Genomic DNA, 19492 nt, shown 5'->3' on the forward strand with positions numbered 1-19492 from the left:
TAATATATTCATTGGTTCACAACAGAACCAAACTTGTGTGTATAAACCAGATCACAGCCATTTCAGATATGATGGATGGACTAATGTTACGGTGGTTAATGAATAGGAATTCTGCTGAAGAAACATTTTTCTACTACATACACAAGAGCAGAAGTCCAGTTAGTGTCAACACTCCATATATCAAGGCAAAAGTTGCAGTTCAAGGTGGCGTTGAGCTAAGACAAATATTTGAATTCATACTTTAAAAACATCAACAACACTGTCCTCTTCAATTTCCACTTAAGACTTCACTTGTCCCCCATTTTATATATTTTAAAAATGCACTACTCCTCTGGACACAGCTGTCATATGCTTGAAAGCTATGAGGATGTTTCCGAAAGTAAAATTCATTTCAGCATAAAACCTGGGCAGCCATTATTTCCAAAAAGTCACACTGACAGCCACTTCCTCAGAAACCTGGTCTTGAAACCTTTTTCTAATCATTAGCGCCCCAGAAGAACCTCAGATTGTATTTTAGTCCTAGATAGAACATATTTTCTCAGAAGATTTTTCTCTAAGGTATCCATCATTTTCAACCGCAGACTGTGAATATTGCTGTTCTGTAATATGCAGGGTGGTATGCTGCTTTTACACTGGTATTCACAGTTTCAGGATGCTGTGTTTTCAGTTTTTGTAGCCATTGCAAATTACAGATTAGTTTCAGCTTCAATTTGTACAGAGTATGTAAGCCAGTGAAGTGCAAGACCAAAAGAACAGACGTGTCATCTTGTCACTTAGGCTCTCCCTTGGGGATATTATCATTCTCAGATGTTTAAATGTACACATCTGACACAGGGGAATCTCCCCTGACATCCCTAGCCAACTGAATGCAGAAACCAAAGATTCCTCGTCATCCTAGCTAGAAATGGGTTCATCATTGTACTGTGTGAGCTCTCCTACACATATTATGCATATACGTAACAGTTATGTGCTACCTCTTGTATTCCCTCTGCATTTTAAGGGCACGTACATGTGCCATTAATTCCATAACAAACAAGCGAGGGGAAAATGCTGAGTGGAGACAAATGCTACAGAATCCTCTTCTACCTGTTTCTGTACAAACTAGGAGATTGTTACTATTATACTCTCCTGGCTACTTCAGCAATAGGTACATACACCAGAAAACTAGTCATTAACCATTAGGAAAGACTTTCTGAACTATAGAAGCAGTTCCACATTAGATTAAGCTAGTAGAGAGGCTGTGGACAGAGCCTACGTATTTGCACACTCCAGGGTTCTTGGCTAACATTAGGCAGGGTATTTATTACTCAGATTTATATTTGGTTTGAGATGCTCCTAAATCAGTACACTGTAGTCTGTTTCCCCCACTGTGCAAATAACAGCTCCAGAGAACAAATGAGGTCAGGGAAGTGGGATAGAGAGAAAGGGTTAAAGCCCCACCAGCATCACCATAACCCTGATTTGAATCATGGCTTCCCAGCAGATGCCATTTACTATTTAAAGAAAAAGTAATAGATCCATTCCCAGATCTCACAACATCTCATCCAGCTAGACTGGTTGATGGTTTTTCTGTGTCTTTCTCCCCTTTCATTTTGGAAAAGCAGAAGCATCTGGCATGATTTCTATTTCTCTACCTACAAGAAATAAATTCCTCTCCATCTAAGCACGTTTGCTTAGCAAAAGACAGGCTACACTGACAGGGCAATCCTATGCAGAGTTCAAAGGGATTAGACTGGAGAAACTCTACACAGGATTGTACTACAACTCTCTCAGAGGCATGTGGGTGATGGAAAGTTTTGTCACACAATGTTAAAACATACTCCAGCATCACCTTCTGATAAGATTATTGAACGCTTGCAGAATCTTCAAATACAACATTGAGCTGACTTCCAAGTAACACACATCCACAACATGTATAGGAAAATAATAATTTGACTATGTCCCCTGAAACTAATTACCCCAAGTTAGACCACCTCAACTATTTTGCACAGGGCATACAGACAAGAACATGACTCTCAGACCATTCATTATTTCTATTTCTCAGAAGAAGGGGCTACAGTGCATAGTACACAGCAACTACTAATTCTATAGTCACCAACAGAATAATGTCTGAGCCTGAGCAACCAGAAGTCAACATTTTGGGACTGGGGGGGAGGGGAGCAGAAAATCTTATATTCTAATAGTGAACTCAGGCAAATATTTGGATATTTAAATCCAGTGACTGGAGTTGTGAACAAGTAATACAGATCTTTCTACAAACCAGAACAGGGCCCCAGGTTTGCAGGAAAATGTGAAAGATAAAAAAGAAGAAAAATGGGGGGTGGGTTTAAAACATGGAAATGATCAAAGGAGTGCCTGTAGCTTTAAGCAATGCATTCCTCAGTGGCTGTTGCTAGGCAACCACAGCATTCCGGGCTTCAGTTTCTGTGAGTAAAAGGCAGGGGGAGAGGGAGGGCCCTTTCCAGGCCTATTTTGGCCTTTCAGGGACTCACTGGGGCCGGGCCTAGGATTGCCAGCTCCAGGTTGGGAAATTCCTGGAAATTTTGTGGTGAAGTCTGAAGAGGGTAGGGTTTGGGAAGGGAAGAGGCCTCAGCAGGGTATAATGACATAGAGTCCACCCTCCAAAGCAGCCATTTTCTGCAGGAGGACAGGTCTCTGTTGTCTGGAGTTCAGTTGTAATTTCACAAGATCTCCGGGTCCCACCTGGAGGTTGGCAACCTTAGGCCTAAGAGCAATCTCTGGGTGACTTGAAACCACCTGATTTGCATGACTCTATCAGGTCTTGCTGCTTGCTACTATTCTACTGCAGCCACCCTACTCAAGCCAGTGTGGTGTAGCAGATAGAGCTTCAGAGTAGGGCTTGGGAGACGCAGGTTCAAATCCTCATCTTACTGTGGAAGCTCACTGGATAATTCTGGACCAGTCACATACTTTCAGCCTAACTTTCCTCACAGGGTAAGTGCATTAAATATATTTAATGTACTTAATGTATTTAATGTATGTAAAGTACATTTATCCATCATCCTTTGTATGGATCATAAGCATTTTGTGTTCCTTGCTGCTTTCAAGCAGGAAAGTAGTTGATCAGCAATGAACAGTTGTAAGTGATGTTGCAACTGCTCATATAATTCTACTGTTATAAATCCCCCCCACATTATTATGTACAATTTTCTTGCCACAAAAAACACTGTCTGAGAGAGCCAAGCTGTAATTTGGTAACAGGTCATCCAGTTCAAACATAAAATATCATGAGAAGTAGCTGTATCAACCAACCTCACATGATCTCACAGAAACTCTTTAATTTGATGTGTTGTCTAAATGTCCCCCACCTCATCTGAAGCCCATTTACTTCCTGATCTATCTTTAGTGACTAAGGGGGTTACCGCACCTGTATTCCCAGCGATGTATTAAGAGTTTGAAAACGTTATAAAAAATACTGTTCGCACTTTGTTTGGCCCCTTTAGCTGTGAAGACGTCTTCCAACCATTTATAAGCCGTGGTATCCAAAAACCCTTTTAAAGCGATGTTTTTTATAACATTTTCAAACTCTTAATACGTTGCTGGGAATACAAAGTGCGGTAACCCCCTAAGGCAAACAATTGGTTCCTATACTCTTTTTCCAAGTGTTTTTAATTCATTCAAACACACTTCTGCCTCCAGCCAGAGCTGTCTCTTCTGTGAGCTGTTCATGACTGGTTCTTCTAGCATTTATTTTAAATATCTGACAACTCATTCCTCTTAACTTACCCAAATGCTATGCCTTCAAACTTTAAAGTTAAACATTTAATAATTCTGTAAAAAGAATGAAAATCCCATCATTATCTACTGGGCTAGAAAAACTATCTGAGGGCTGCTATAAAACCGAAACAAAAGGAAGAGGAGAAACTATTCCCACCAAAACCAACTAGTAGTGATATTAAAGAATGAAAAACGCAATGTTCCAGAACTATTAATCAAATTTATTATATACTACAAAATTATACCAAAAAATACAAACCAGTTGTCACACTGAAGTTATAATACAACATTTCAATATGGTAAATACATAAAAAAAGAAGAGATAAGCTTCTGGCAGTAGCCTAATAAAGAACGAGTGCTTAATAAGGAAGGGGCAATGATCACAAATCCACATCCCAATGGATAACTTACACTGGCCTCTTAATTAAAAGTACAAGTTATTTACAACATAAAAATAAAGTCATGTCTATTTCATCCATCTCCGGAAAGGGGACTTATAAGAGTCACCTGGAAAGGAAGGGTGATTTACTCACATGGTCTATTTCAAAATGCACTTCAGTAAAATGACATAATTACCTATCACTACTCCTATGGAGATCAAAATACAATACAAATTTTGTTGCAATAGCATATATTTTAAGCAATGTACCAGGATAAAAAGCTTTCCAAGATATCCACACACACACGCAATTCTTACCCAGCAAACCTAAACCTGGGAAGCATTCAACAGTAATGTGTTTGGAGAAACATAGAATTTGGAAAACACCACCCTGTAGTAACATGGCTACCCATCGTGATCTACCACCCTATAGTAGTTCCCAATGTTGAGAAACCTTCCACAAATTAAGAGGTATCCTCCAAATAATTTATGCCCTAGACACATCATAACAATTCAATCGTAATGTGTTATTTAGAACTTGAGAGTGTATGGTTTCAATGCATATATGTAGAAACCTGTTTAAATAATTCTTCTTCCATATTATATCGTAAAAAAATTTTTTTTTTGTCAATTTAGGAAGTCGTCCCCCCATTGTTACATTTCTTAGACTTCCTGTGACCTCCTTGGCATGGTGTTCTCTCCATTCTCAGGTTGCACTACTGTTTTTATCCATCCTTCCCTGCTCATCCTTTTTTCCTGCCCTTTCAAAGATCAGATCTGGGGTGACAAGATTTTTTAAAGTGCTGTTGTGCCTTTAGTGTTTTGCTTATGAGGAATTGAGGCTAATACATTTCATCATGTAGAAGTGACATAAGTCAGCTGCTGAAATTCTGGCATATATACAAGCTATTCAGAGCACAAGAGCTCTACCCTTCTTTTCAACAGAGGGTGGTTATTTGGTGTGGGGTGCTTGTGAATGTTAACAGGTATTGCACGGGTTAATATCCTTTCTGCAGTAGCCATTCCAAGTTCATACGGGTAAGTTTCAGCTTATAATGCCAGTTAATTGTCTTAGAATAACTAATACTCTTCAGTAAGAATTGATTAGAACTGGGAATAAAATTCACTGCAAAAACACTAACCTTTGCAACATTTATTCTATATTCTCAGGCTGTAGCACCCTGCGGTGAGGGCAGATCTGAATTTAAAATGCAGGATTTCCATACGCACCACAAAGACATTAACACCTGGGCATCAAGCCCTGACACCAAAACAGCCAGAGAAGAATCCAAACAGAAAATTGATTCTGGATACCCTGCAGTAGCACAGCAACAAACAATTTTGTTTCTGACTCTGAAAATTCCAATCTAAACTAATGCTGCAATCCTACCCATGCTTACTAGGGTTGCCAGGTCCCTCTTCACAACCCATGGGAGATTTTGGGGGCGGAGCCTGAGGAGGGCAGGGTTTGGGGAGGGGAGGGCCTTCAATGCCATAGAGTTCAATTGCCAAAACGGCCATTTTTCTCCAGGTGATCTGATCTCTATCGGCTGGAGATCAGTTGAATTAGCAGGAGATCTCCTGCTACTACCTGGCAGTTAGAGCAATCTATCATGCTTTTTATAAATGCATATGTGTGCTTCACGATGACTGTCTCTTTAAGAACATAGCAGTCCCACGCCTTCCTTTGGGAAACATGAGACCTGATGTAACCTCCTAATTGGCCAATTAAACCTTTTTAGATCACCAAACAGTAGTGATAGCTAATGCCACGGGAGAAACTGGGTGCGCACTTTACAGTCTAGGACTAACAGACGCACAAGTTGGGGTAAGATATGCTTATACTGATTGTTAATCAGATTGATTATAATTAATAGAATATATAACAATGGGCTATCAGACTTTTGTTAATAAGCTTCTGTATTATCAGGGGGACTATAGTTCCGACAGTTTTCACATAGCAAGGGCTCTTGTTTCTATTGCAGCTTCAGAAGGCATCCTACAGCATGCAGTAAAAATGAAATTGACATGAATTAGGAGGCGATAAACTTTGAATGAGCTGACGAAGCATAGCGAAACATTCTCCTCTTCAAGTATTGTTTTGCCTTGGGGCTCTCCCCTGGACCTTTCTGCACCCTAGAAGGAACTGGACCTTTGGGCACCATTTGGAACCTTCGAGGTCAATAATGAGTGCAGACGCGGTTGCTTGTCTTTGACTTGGACCTTCTCGCGTCGTTACTGAATTGCAATTCTTTTCCCTTGTATGTTTTATGTTGTCAGGTTGTCTTAGGCAGTTAGGGGATTTTTGCTATTGTGTTTAATTGTGTTCAGGCAACAGCATGGGGTAATGCTGGAATTGCCTTGTAATAAAAGATGCAAAGTGTATAATTTCCTATTATGTACTATTGATTTATGAGCCTTCGTGCTGCCTCTTCTATAAACTACCTGGCAGTTGGCAACCCAATGCTTACATGTGTGTTAGTCACAGTAAAATCAGTGGAACTCGCTTCTGAATAAACATACATGGGATTAGACCGCACAGGGTGTGTGATGTGTCATACTGCAGTACCTGTCATGTTGTAGTTCACCACCCTTGACTGAGTAGTGACAATTCTTAAAAACTTTACTGGAAAGTTGTGGTAAGCCAATAACAATGGTGATCCTAAGTAGAGTTACACCCTTCTACATTTATTTAAGCCAGTGGGTTTAAAAGGGTTTAGATGATTAGGATGGCACTGTAAATCTCCACAATTCAGAGAGACTCCCCCCCCCATGTGCAGATTATAACATGTGAGAGTGGGAATCCCTACTTCAATCCACTATGTCTGGGTGTTAACAATGAACTAATTTAGAGTGGTTGTAGCTATTCTCTCTTAACTTCTCCCTCCAGCCTGCAATGTGGGGGACTGTTAACAGTGGAGTACATGACATTGTTGGGCTGTCAAGTCACAACCTCAAATCCACCCCAGCTCCCACTCTGCAATATTCAAATAATCACATGGATTATAATTATATTGCAGGGTTGTCTAAAGTCACTCACTCAGCATCAGCCCACCACAGTATAGTCATATCATCCCTCAGCCTCCCTGTTTGCCTATCCATAATGTGAAGACAATATCGAAACATGTTTTTCCTTCTTGTGCAGGAAGCATTTGCAGGGCAATTTTTAAAAATTAAAAAGCAGACTTTCCCCACAGAGTTTGAACTACTGTTGTTATTGACAGGAGATTCAGAGTCCATTACACCACTATGCTGCCAACATAGTGGTGTAATGGACTCTGAATCCCCTGTCGATAACAACAGTAGTTCAAACTCTGGGGAAAGTCTGCTTTTTAATTTTTTTTTTTAAATGGCTCTGCAAATGCTTCCTGCACTAGAAGGAAAAACATGTTTCGATATTGTCTCCACATTATGGATAGGTACTGTCAAAAAGTGCTTGTTTACCATTACTTTGGCACTACATCAGTTGGATCAACACAGGCCCAGGTCTCTGTTTTTTTTCCTCCTGAAGTTCACATCACTTGGTGTAAAAATCAGCAACGGTGTCCTAAAATGGTAGCCTTCACCCACTTCAATTATTTTAGCCTTTGGGTTTATTTTTCATACAACTTTCTGAGGCTAAAAAACAAATCACACCTTTCAGTTATTACAAAATGACTGGCCTACCAGGAAATCTAGTCCACAAACAATGGACCTATCGAATACATACTTTCTAATTCCTATAATTTTAATTCTCGCTGCAATACTCCTTATAATGGTTACCATGGGAATACATATGTTTACAGAAATTATTTAAATGATTGCTTTACACACACTTAAGGTATGAAAGACTACTATCAGAACTGCTAAGTGGGACTAGTGGACATTTTTAAATTGTGAATCCTGTCAGAAATAAGTGCCACTGCCGTCAATAGGGCTTGCACTCAGGTAAATAAGTGCTGGATGGTCGAATTTAAAAGTTCAAAAAGTCAGTTGCCATTTAAAATCAAAGCCTGCCCTTAAGTACACCATGGTGAGACTCCTCCACAAATAAAGCCAGATGAACTCCTTCCTGAAAGAGTTACTTTGGTCTCTGAAAGAGAATTTACTCCACTTTGCAACCTATTTAAATACTCCCCAAGAAATCTGCATTTTATACAAAATGTGAGCAAACTCCACCTTCTCAAGTAAGACTGAACAGCTGATTAATCAAGATAAATGCCCAAGCAAATGTTTATTATAAAATGCAAGGTTTCCAGAAAATACACTGTTCTTAAATGAAGGAGGCTAAGGTACCAGCAATTACTTTCTGGATACCTAGAAAACAGCTAGTACTCAACACTTCCAAAATGTCTTTGGGAATGACCAAACGTTCTCTGAGTGAACACGAGTACAAAAAAGTGTGTAATAAATTTAATTCCAACTGAGCGCTGCTCAGAACAATTATGTACATTTAATACATTCAGCATATAATTGGGCAGCACAAATGTCTTCTTCTATTCCATCCCAATAAATCCTTGTTAGAGCACCATGAAACACGTTAGGGCAGGAAACTGTGACTTGCCTGAAATCATCTAACGAGGACCTGACCTGGAATGTGCCATCCCATATCATCTCAATAACTTTTAATTTTAAAAATGTGATCAATTTTAATGTTGTTTCTTTGGGAATCAATATAGATGAAAAGTGGGAAACAATTTTAAAAAGGTAAAGGTCCCCTGTGCAAGCACCGGGTCATTCCTGACCCATGGGGTGACGTCACATCCTGACGTTTTCTAGGCAGACTTTTGTTTTTTACTGGGTGGTTTGCCAGTGCCTTCCCCAGTCATCTTCCCTTTACCCCCAGCAAGCTGGGTACTCATTTCACCGACCTCGGAAGGATGGAAGGCTGAGTTAACCTTGAGCCGACTACCTGAAACCGACTTCTGTTGGGATCGAACTCAGGTCGTGAGCAGAGCTTGGACTGCAGTACTGCAGCTTACCACTCTGCACCACGGGTCTCCTTGGGAAACAATTACCTCAAATAAATATCCAAACCCAATACTGCATCCACCACATTGCACAAAGACGGAGATTATTGTGGGATTTTAAAAAAAATTCTATTAATATATAGCTAAGACCACCAAAATTTATTATGGCATAAGGTTCTGTGAGTCAAGAGTTCAATTTATCAGATGCATGAATCTATAAAGCCAATATATTTACATTAAAGGCTTCAAACAATAGAAAGGCTTCATGGGGGAGACACCAATCTAAAACGAAATCCAGAGTAATTACGCCACTCAGAGTGGATGAGGACTACTCCTAGCTATTGCTAGACAAAAATACTTCCCATCTGGAATTATTAAATATTAATAAAAGTGAGATCCTCCCAAGTTAATTGCACAGGCCACAAAATAATTGACCACTCATTATTAACTACATCTAAATTTATAAAGTAATATGTACTTTTTGCATGGACTGGCACATATCTACATAACTGCTAATGTGTCAGAATCCACCTAGCTCGCAAATTACATGGAATTATAATCTGGCCTATGATACAGATCTTTAAATGTCTTGCTATGAGCAACAGGAAAAAGAAGATTGAGTCAAAATTATACTATTTTTCTGTTCAATTGCCCTATCTTTTTATACTTTCACCTAGTATAGATGTGCAGGGAAACCATTCTTTGTTAGTATGATTGCTTGCTAATATTCAAGGATGATTGACCTTTTCTTCAATAGGAACTAATGATAGGAGATGTTCTCCTAATAGCTGGCCAACTCTCATTCTTTTAGAATGTGATACCCATCAGAGTTTGGAAAAGTAACACCCTGCAATTACTGGGAAGGGGCCAAGGAGCAGCCTGGAGAAAGACCACTGTTTGAATGTAAGCAGACAGAGAAGAAAGATCTCGGAGTGCAGGGATTCTCTGAAAATATGAAAACAGGATTTTAGGAGTCTGCTGGTTTCCAGCATACTCTGTTTGTACATGTGCAAATAAAACAAAGGCCTTCAATCATCATGCAAAACAGCACTACTAAGTAGATATTAGAAGTGCTTCAACACTTCCACAGCACAGATCGAGTGAACTGAAGATTTACTGGATGTGCTGAGCACTCCACAGTTTGCATCTGAGTAGCAATGACTCCCAATACACAGAAAGCTTCAAAAAGTAGGCTGAACAAGTCAAAAGGAAAATAAAACCACAAGACTGATGGGTTAGCCATTGTTTCTTTCTCCCTCATGTCCCAAACAGCCAAAGAGCAACATTCTTCTGACTGGTCTTGAAGCCTCCTAAATGTCCCAGAGAGCAATGAAGAAGTCTCTCTGTCTCTCTCTCACTCCCAATTTCCCCACTGCCACTTCATGGATCTTTTACTCACATTTGCAGCATGATGGTAAGTAGAGAAGTTTGCCTGGGCTACAGCCAGCTCAGTCTCACCAAGCAGAGGTAGATCTGTCAATAGATGCTGTCCTCTTTATAGAGGCTATATACAAAGAATTTTCTAACAGAGTGGTTCCTCAGTGGAACAGGCTTCCTCAGGAGGTGGTAAGCGCTCCTTCCCTGGAGGTTTTTAAGAAGAGGCTAGATGGCCATCTGTCAGCAGTGCTGATTCTATGACCTTAGGCAGGTCATGGGAGGGAGGGCATCTTGGCCATCTTCAGGGCATGGAGTAGGGGTCACTGGGGGTGTGGGGGGGCAGGTAGTTTGGAATTCTCTGCATTGTGCAGGGGGTTGGACTAGATGACCCTGGCGGTCCCTTCCAACTCCATTATTCTAAAGTGCTCTATGCCCCAAAGACGTGAATAGGACTCTGGTGTTTCTGCTCTATACCTTCTTTGCTGGACAGGAGTATGATGCTGAGAAAGTATGGATACCAGTAGCATAGGTACACATGCACAACCAATTCTAGTGAAGCAGCAGTACATCTAGGGCTGCATACAATCCAAGAAATGCATCCCAGAATCCTTTGCAGTGTCACAAATGATGCTCGCCCCCAACTCTTGCATTGTAATCTGCAATGTTTTTGGAGAAGTGGAAACAGAAAGAAGTTGTTTGATCAAGTGCAGTAGTGTTTTGTCAAGTATAGCTGGGTGTGGCAGAGAGGAAGGATGATGGGGGAAGGGATTTAGGGAGCAATCCTAAACAGGTCTAGTCAGAATCCCACTCACTTTATGGAGCTTACTCTGAGGAAAGTTCTCTCAGGACTGACCTATTTATTAAGGAATTTATTTTAAATACCAGTTTATTTTACATATTTAGTCTACCTTCCTCACAGAAAACCTAGATGACAGAAATTGAGACTGCATATATACTGTTATCTTTTATTGCAAGGCAATTAATTCAGAATAATTAATTTCTTAGTTCCCTACTTTAAAATGATGGGGGTTAGTTTGATTTAAACACATGGGATCAAAGAAGCCAATCTCTGATGTGTTTTTTTAACCACTCTTTAAGCATCCTGTTTCCACCTTCCCTAATAAGAGGAAAGCATGTTTTAAGTAAATAGCCCGCATTAAGTAAAACAGTATATTCCTAGGTAAGGGTGGGAGCGCAGCAGGAAAGTCTGAGGCCATTTATGCAGTGGGAGGTTTTGCCTTGGGTTTGGCGCTCTCTAGATGCACATTTTCCCCATCCACATTCTCAGAACTCTGCATGGTTTATTTTTGAGTTTTGAGAATGTGGGCGGGGGAAATGCGCAAATGCGAGGCCAAAGCGCCCAATGCACAAATGGCCCAAGCGCGAGTCTGAAAGGGTACAAGGCGGTCGTGTTGCAGCAGAGGAGCGAGCACGTGTGAACGTGGAAGGCGAGGCGGCCCGGGGGAGCGGGCTCAACGCGTTTAAGGGCGCGCGCGTCGTCACACGCTTGGGGATGACAGCAGAAAAGGACCAGAGTCCAGCAGCACCTTAAAGAGCAGCAAACTTTCTGGTGGGTGACGACAGCCGGCGCGGCGCAACACGCTCTGCGGAGAGGTCGGCATACAGCCGGAGGAGGCGACTGGCCAGAGGGGCGGGCGGGCGGGCGGGCGGGGAGGGGCGGGCAGCGGCTGGTTTGTGGGGGCTGCCAGGAGCAGCGCTCACCTCCAGTTCCTGCGGCTCCCCCCAGGGCGTGGCGCAGGCACCCGAGGCCGCGGCCAGGCTCTGACCCGCGGGACCACGCCCGCCCCAGCCACGTGCCGCAGCCCCAGCCAGCGGGGAGAGCTGCGACTTCCCTGCCCCGCAGGCCATTTATGCACGGGAGGGTTTCGCCTTGCACCCGCCGCTCTCTAGATGCGCATTTCCCCCATCCGGATTCTCACAACTCAACCATGAGCCCCCGTGCAGAACTGTGAGAATTCAGATGGGGGAAATGTGCATTTGGAGAGCGGCAGATCCAGGGCGAAACCGCTCGCGCGTCAATGGCCTTAGGCACCGGCGAAGAAAAGAACACGTCGAGGCGGTCTGCAAAGCCTTTCTCAGCGTAGCCCGTTTAAGCCCGGGAGGTTTTGCCTTGGATTTGCTGCTCTTGGGGTGCACATTTTTTCCGGTCCGAATTCTCTGAACTCAACAATAAGGCCCCAGGCAGAGTTTTGAGAATTCAGATGGGGGGAAATGTGCATCTAGAAAGCGGCAAATCGAAGGCAAAACCTCCCATGCCGGCCATTTATGGGGAGGAGAAAGGGGTCGCTTCGGAGTGGGAGGAGGGAAAGGAACGTGAATAAATGACAAAGCAGCCTTGTTGGAGCCTGGAAGTAACGCCTGGTCCGCGGTGGGGCTTGCTGAAAGGAAGCTGTAGCTGGGCGCTGCAGCAAAAAGTGGGTGCGCCGGCTCCAGAGACGAAGGCCTCGCTCTTTTCCTGTAACTTTCAACATATTCTGTATCTCGCCGTTCTTCCCAGGAGCTTCAGCCGCTTTTAGGCCGAGATCGACTCGCCCAAGGTTACATGGTGATCAAAGATTTGAACCCGCAGCTGTTGCAAACTTGTTCCAAGAAGGAAGGAAAGGCAAAGGAAAGCTCTCTCCAAGAATAAAGGATAATAAAGCTCAATAGTTGCACCTGCGAAATACGAGTAGGCTAAATGCAATTGTTACTTAGATACATACTTTCCCCCTGAATGCTGATTGTGCCAATTTGGGGGGAGGGATTCTTTGGTGAAATTGTCCTCAAACAAAATTCCACAGGATTCAGATTAGAGATAAAGCATCCACATAGCAAGCGTGCCAGCTCTGGGAAAGTGGTTAATCACTAAGCAATTTAGCCCATCTCCTCAGACCTCGGAAGGTAAGCAGGGTCGGCCCTGGTTATTATTTGGATGGGACACCAGCAAGGAAGTCCAGGGTTGCTACACAGAGACAGGCAATGGCAAACTACCTCTGAAGAAAAAGAGTTGGTTGCTTTGAAAACCCACCAGGGTCGCCATGAGTTGGCTGCGACTGGATGGCACTTTGTCACCACCCATACTGGAAATGTGATTTTCAGCATCGCTGCTTAGGTATGGCTTTCGAGGGCATGTTTAAATCATCTATATGTTATCAACACCTTTTTCCTTCGTGGATATTTTTTTCTTAACAGGAAAATTTATGTTGGTTACTATAACCTGACCTTTTGCAGGCAAAAGAATCTGATGCCACAATAAACTGGTTGCTCATTAAAGAACCTCACCACACGCTAAGTCTGGTTTGTTTTTTCTGTGGATCTGGAATTTCTATACACTTGTTAAATGTATGCCATCTGTATGTGTGTGATTTGCTGTCTGTCAGTAATGCCAATATAAGCTGCTTTGGGTGTATTTTGCAGAAATAAAGGGTCTGGCCAGTTTAAATAAATAAAAAATGATTACTGTTCCAATTATTAATCTTAATTTATAAATTGAACTGCAGAAATCATGCCTGCTTATTTGAATGCTTCATCCTTGTTCCAGTATGTGTGGGACTTTGTTTAAGGACGCTTTCACATGCAAACATTTTCCAGCTTGGAAGTAGGCTGCATCTAGAAGAAGAAAAAGCTGGTTTTTATACCCCGATTTTCTCTACCTTTAAGGAGTCTCAAACCATCTGACAATTGCCTTCCTTTCCTCTCCCCACAATAGACACCTTGTGAGGTAGGTGGGGCTAGGAGAGATGTGAGAGAATTGTGATTAGGCCAAGGTCACCCAGCAGGTTTCATGTGTAGGACTGGGGAAACCAACCTGATTAACCAGAGTAGAGTCTACCCTCATGTGGAGGAATGTGGACTCAAACCCAGTTCTCCAGATTAGTCTACCGTTCCTAACCACTATACCATGCTAGCTCTCTAGGAAAAGTATGTGTACCCACATATAGAAAAAAAGGTGGTTATGCTAAGGCTTCTAAACACGTGGAAACATGGTGAAATAGATTTGTGGCCTTGCTTCAAGACAATATAAACAGGTGTGCAATGGTGGGGTGGGTTTTCCCCCGAGATTATCTCAATGAAAATGTAGCGCGTTGGGCCAGCCCTCAGTGTCATTGTTCTGCATAAACGGTATTATTTATCATTACTTCACATGTTCCTGGCTATGGTGATAAAGCAGGTTGGCATAATGGGCACTGACATAAATTAATGTAGTCTATATGTTTGTGCTTGTTTCTGTCTTTGTGCATTACTTTTAGCAATATGTAGAGATGGGTTTACAGTAATGTTATATATATTTTGTACCTCTATGTGTCTATTAATTGTACACTTGTATCTAAATAGCCATTCTAGATCTCATTTAGGAAGCAAAACCCGTTAAGAGAGTTTAACAATTTAATATATGGAGAATATACCCTAGGTGTCTATCAAGCTACATTACTGTATATCAGACTACGTGTATAGATCTAAATTTTCTCATAGATTTGTACATATGTCTTTAGGTAGGTCTATATCAAAGAGTTTATCCTATGTGGATATAGTTCTCTGTATCTGTGTGTACAGTGTATATCTTCAAGATCTGTGTCTGTACTAATGGGGCCTTGCTTCTTAAGGCTGTACAGTTCCACCTGTTTGTCTGTATTCTGCCTCTGTGACCATAACTATGGTTTTGACTTCTATATATTACACATTTATAGTCTACGTATCTGCATCTGAATTTTTAAGCCTAGCAAATATGGATGCTAGTATCTCTCTTGCGTGATCCTTCTATTGCTTTCAATTTGGTAGCACAAATTCCTGCCATCTTTTGCCCCATCTTCAAATTATTCTTTCCCCTTTTACTGCCACATATTTTAAAGGACAGTTCACCATTTTCTTATAATAACATGTAGATATGTTTTCTGCAGCTTCTTTGAAGAACCAACCCACAAAGCAATTTATCACCAAGTATCCTTCAGCAGTGGATTTTCTTTCTTTATTGATGCCATTGATAGCTCACCTATCCCCACTGGGGACCCAAAGCAGCATACATCATTTTCCTCTCTTCTATTTTATCCTCACAACAGCCTTGTGAGGTAGGTAGGCTGAGTGTGTATATGATCCACCCAAGGTTACCCATCAAGCTTCCACGGTAGAGTGGGGATAAAACCTGGCTCTCCCATTTCCAAAGCTGACACTCTAACCATTAAACTATGGCGGATTGGGGTTTGAGCAAGAAAGATGGCCAATTAACTGTTTGAGATATTTCATACAGCCATTCTATTATTGCTGAGGTCTATATTCTGTTCAGTCCCATCTTTTTAAATGACTTTTATTCTGATGTATTTTACTTCTTATATTTGTACACAGTTTGACACAGAAAATCGTTTTGTAAATAAATTGAGAAAAGTGAGGTATAAAGTGAAGGCTGAATTTTTTTTATTTTTATGGAAAGACCCATCTGTGCAGCTAGATATGCAAGGCCAAGAGCTACAGGTTTCTATTTACACCTCAACCAGCTCTCATTGTTGCTCAGTTTGCCTCCAGTCACCTCACTGAAGACCAAGAGGAGAACTGTCTGGACAAAAGCAAGTCATTTAGTTATAAAATAAGGGTGACTCTCGGAATGAAACTGGGGAAATGATGCGGTGCATATGCCCCTTCCCATATTTCTGCTTTAATCTTGGTGGAGCCATATACATGCCCTGTTTTCATACATTAACATCTTGAAGCCTGATTCTAAAGCATTCCTTGTGAATGTTAATGTGGGATGAAAAGTAGGAGACAGCCAACTAAAGGGCATTTTCCCACCGGACACACACAGCCTATCCGAGCCTTGCACGTTTTATGTGCATGTGCAAATGATATTGCTGGAAGACAGAAAGCAGAAGAAAGCAGGGTTTTTTCCCCCAAACTGAATTAACATTCCATCAAGCCTAGGTGTGGGCAATGAAAAAGTGCTTTAACGGTCCTGAGAAATGTAGGGGTTTTTTTCACACCCAATGCTTGAGCCTGTGTTTAAAATGGTATATAGTGCAAAGGTGAAACAACCTTCCACCAGAATGTGCCCTCTGTCCCTTTTCAGTTTAAAACCCCTAAACATCTGAAACAAAGGGAGGAGACGGGCTCAAAAGTATCTTTAGCGTCTCTTTGTGAAAATGGTTTCGGGTATTTACATCGGAACTACAGAGTGGAAAGCAAAGGCTGGTCCAGGCATCCCTCGCCTAGAAAGTTACCCGAAAAGGAGGCGCAGCGCTAACCGGGCTTCGGCGTGGGACCCGGCCGCCGAGGAGGAGGAGGAGGAGGAAAGGCAGAAGGCCCGCTCGCTCGCTCCCGGCCGCCGCTCGACGCGGCGCTGCATCTCCTCGGGCGGGCAGGAGAGCCATCCCGCCGTCGGGGCGGGCGGGCGGGCGGCCACGAGCCGCTCCCCGCCGGCTTCGAAGGGTCTCCGGCGAGAGGGCGGCGAGGGGGGCGGGGTCGAGCCCCCCACCCACCCCGCTCCCCACCAGTAGCGGGCAAGCGGAGGAGGCGCTGCAAGGAAGGGGAGGAGACCCAGAAGCCGAGAGCGGCGGCGGCGGCGGCAGCGGCGCTCCAGGCACACACCTGCCTGCCTGCCTGCCTGCCTGCCTGCCGGCGCGGGCGACGCGCGAGCGAGCGAGGGAGCGCGCCGCGGTCGCCCCCCCCCCAGCCGCTGGCCACGCCCCCGCCGCCTCCCGCCCCCCCCCCGCGCAGGTAAACTTTGGACTCCCACTCGCGGCGAGGGGGACGGAGGCGGGCAGGCAGGCAGGCAGGCAGGCAGGCGGCACCGGGATCCTGGGCTATTTATAGACGCGCCAGGCGAACGTGGCTGGAGGAGGGGGCGGCGGGGGAGGGGGGATCCTCCCTCGCCCCCGCCCCTCCCCTCCCCTGACGAGCGCCGCGGAAACCGGAGAGGGGGCGCCGGGAAGCGAGCAGAGCCCGGCTCGGAGCCGTCCTCCTCCCCCCCCCCCGTGGCCCTCCGCGCTCCGTCTCCGCAAAGGCGACCTCGGGGGATGCCGGTGGGGCGGGGCGAGTGGGAAGGCGGGGGTCCCCGCTCGGCGCGCCTCCCCCGCTCCCCGTCCCCCCTAGAAACCCTGGCAGCGGGGGGCGGCGGGCAGTGCCGGGGGCCGGTGCCTTGGAGGGCGCGGCGAAAACGGGCGATCGTGGCGGGGCGCCTCCGGCAGGGGAGCGGGAGGGCGGCCCGGGGCCCAGCCCCACCTTTGCTCCGCGCCTGGAGGGGGAGGAAGGCGAGGGGCCGCGGGGACCCCCGCAGGCGGTCCGGCCCCCCGCCGGGCGACCGTGCCCAAGCGCCCCGCCGTCCACACCCACTCGCCCGCGAGCACGTCCGCCTTTGTCTTGCCCCCATCTGACGGGCGGCGGGTGGAGGGGAGCGCACGTCCAGCCGCCGCCGGGCCGGGGCCGGGATGTGTCGCGCAGGCACGGCACAGCAGCCCGAGAGCCATTTTGCAGCCCGGCAGGAGCGCTGCGCCTCGGAAACGCGGGCGAGCCGGCCAGGGGCTGCGCGGCTCAGGCAACGGGGCGGGGGGGGGAGCAGGAGGAGAAGCCACCACCACTGAAAACCACCAGCCCCAGCAGCCACCAGGACGAGGCGAGCAGAAGCAGGCGGGCTGGGCTGGGGCTGGTCTCCCCCCTCCCCTCCCCTCCCCGGGCACACATACACGAATCAAGCGTTGCGCGGATTCCTAGGGTGCCGCCTGACGTGCCTGGACTGAAGATCGCCCCTCCACCTGCGCGCAGCCCCCCCCGCCCGCCCGCTGGGCTTCTCCCTGGCCCCCGATGGCCAGCGCTAGCCCTGGCCGGCAGCGGCCGCCCCGCCTCGGGCCTCCCCACACCTCCAGGGCCTGCTGTGGCTCAGCCAGAATGCACCATCTCCCCACACCACCATCAGCACCAGCACCACCACCATGTTGCTCTCGCCCGGGCCGATGCCACCCAGGTTCTGCGCGGAAGCCCAGCTAGAGCTGCTGGCGAAGACAAGGAGACAAAGGGAATGGGCTACAGTTGGGTCCATTTTTGCCTTCCCCCCCCCCCACACACACACCTGCCTCCTGCCCCACCCCCACCTCTCCTGGAACCACGAAAAGACCCTCCACGCCGCCATTTCGTGGGGGGGGGTCTCTTCTTTCCTCCCCCTCTCCCCCGCTGAGCCAAAGAGGGGAGGAATCAACATGTCTGCATGGCTCTCCCATCTCCACCGCACCTGCTCGCCAGACAGCATGGCTGGCTCATTCCTGAGCCGAGCGGGTGGCTGGTTCGTGTCCTCCCTGCACGGGCAGCCGCTACGAACCAGCCGCCACTCGGCCAGGGCTGACCCCCCACCCCACCGCACCTCACCCCCCAAGTCCTTTTTTTCTTACCTTGGTTTGTAGAAGCAGAACCTCTAGGCGGACAGATTAAGGGAGTGAGCATGTTGGGAGTATCCAGGCTCCTCTTCTTGCTTGCATATCCACATGAGAAGAATGAGGTTGGGGGAGCAAATGGGCGGACGGGGGGGGGGTGCGGATTTTTTAAAAAACCTCTTTCTTGCCGGGAGACCCGGCGGCGGCGACGCGGTGCCTCGACGCGGCGGTGCCCATGCAAAAGCGCGGCGGCGAGGGAGGTGAATCAGCCCGGGCGGAGAGGAGGCTCGTCGAAGGCAGGACCCAAAGAGATCATTCCAGTCGCTCCTTTGGGAAAGGAAGGGGGAAACGGGGGAGACCAATCCCCGCTCGTGGTCCGCACGGCGCAGATCAATCGCGGTAGATCCCCGGTCCCTAGCGGAGGCGGCGGAGTCGGGAGGCGGCCGCGGCTGTCGGGTGGGCTCCTCGGAGAGGCATGCTGCTGAGCCCCCGGGCGTCCCCTCCGGAAGGGAAAAGGGGGGCGGCTCGGAGGGGCGTGCGAGAGAGCGCCTGGCTCCCCCGCCGCGACGCTAGCACGTCGGCACGGGCGGGGAGGGGGGCGCGTCGGCCGGCATGGGTCCGCACCGGAGGAAGGGCGGCGACGCGGCCGGCGGCGGGCGAGGACCCCTCCGCAGACGCTCCGGCCCCGCCGTTGCTGCGAC

General features: G+C 46.2%; 1 protein-coding gene across 1 annotated transcript in view; it reads right to left on the reverse strand.

Moving 5' to 3' along the window:
- GRIN2B (glutamate ionotropic receptor NMDA type subunit 2B) overlaps window positions 1–18894 on the reverse strand; it is a 328850-nt gene extending 309956 nt beyond the window's left edge. The window contains exon 1 of the mRNA XM_056846002.1: window positions 18810–18894. The gene's annotated coding sequence lies outside the window, so the exon portion shown is untranslated. The remainder of the gene's footprint in view (window positions 1–18809) is intronic.
- Window positions 18895–19492: the final 598 nt, after the last annotated feature.

The sequence above is a fragment of the Euleptes europaea genome, chromosome 3 (genome assembly GCF_029931775.1).
Source record: "Euleptes europaea isolate rEulEur1 chromosome 3, rEulEur1.hap1, whole genome shotgun sequence".
NCBI classification, from domain to species: domain Eukaryota; kingdom Metazoa; phylum Chordata; class Lepidosauria; order Squamata; family Sphaerodactylidae; genus Euleptes; species Euleptes europaea.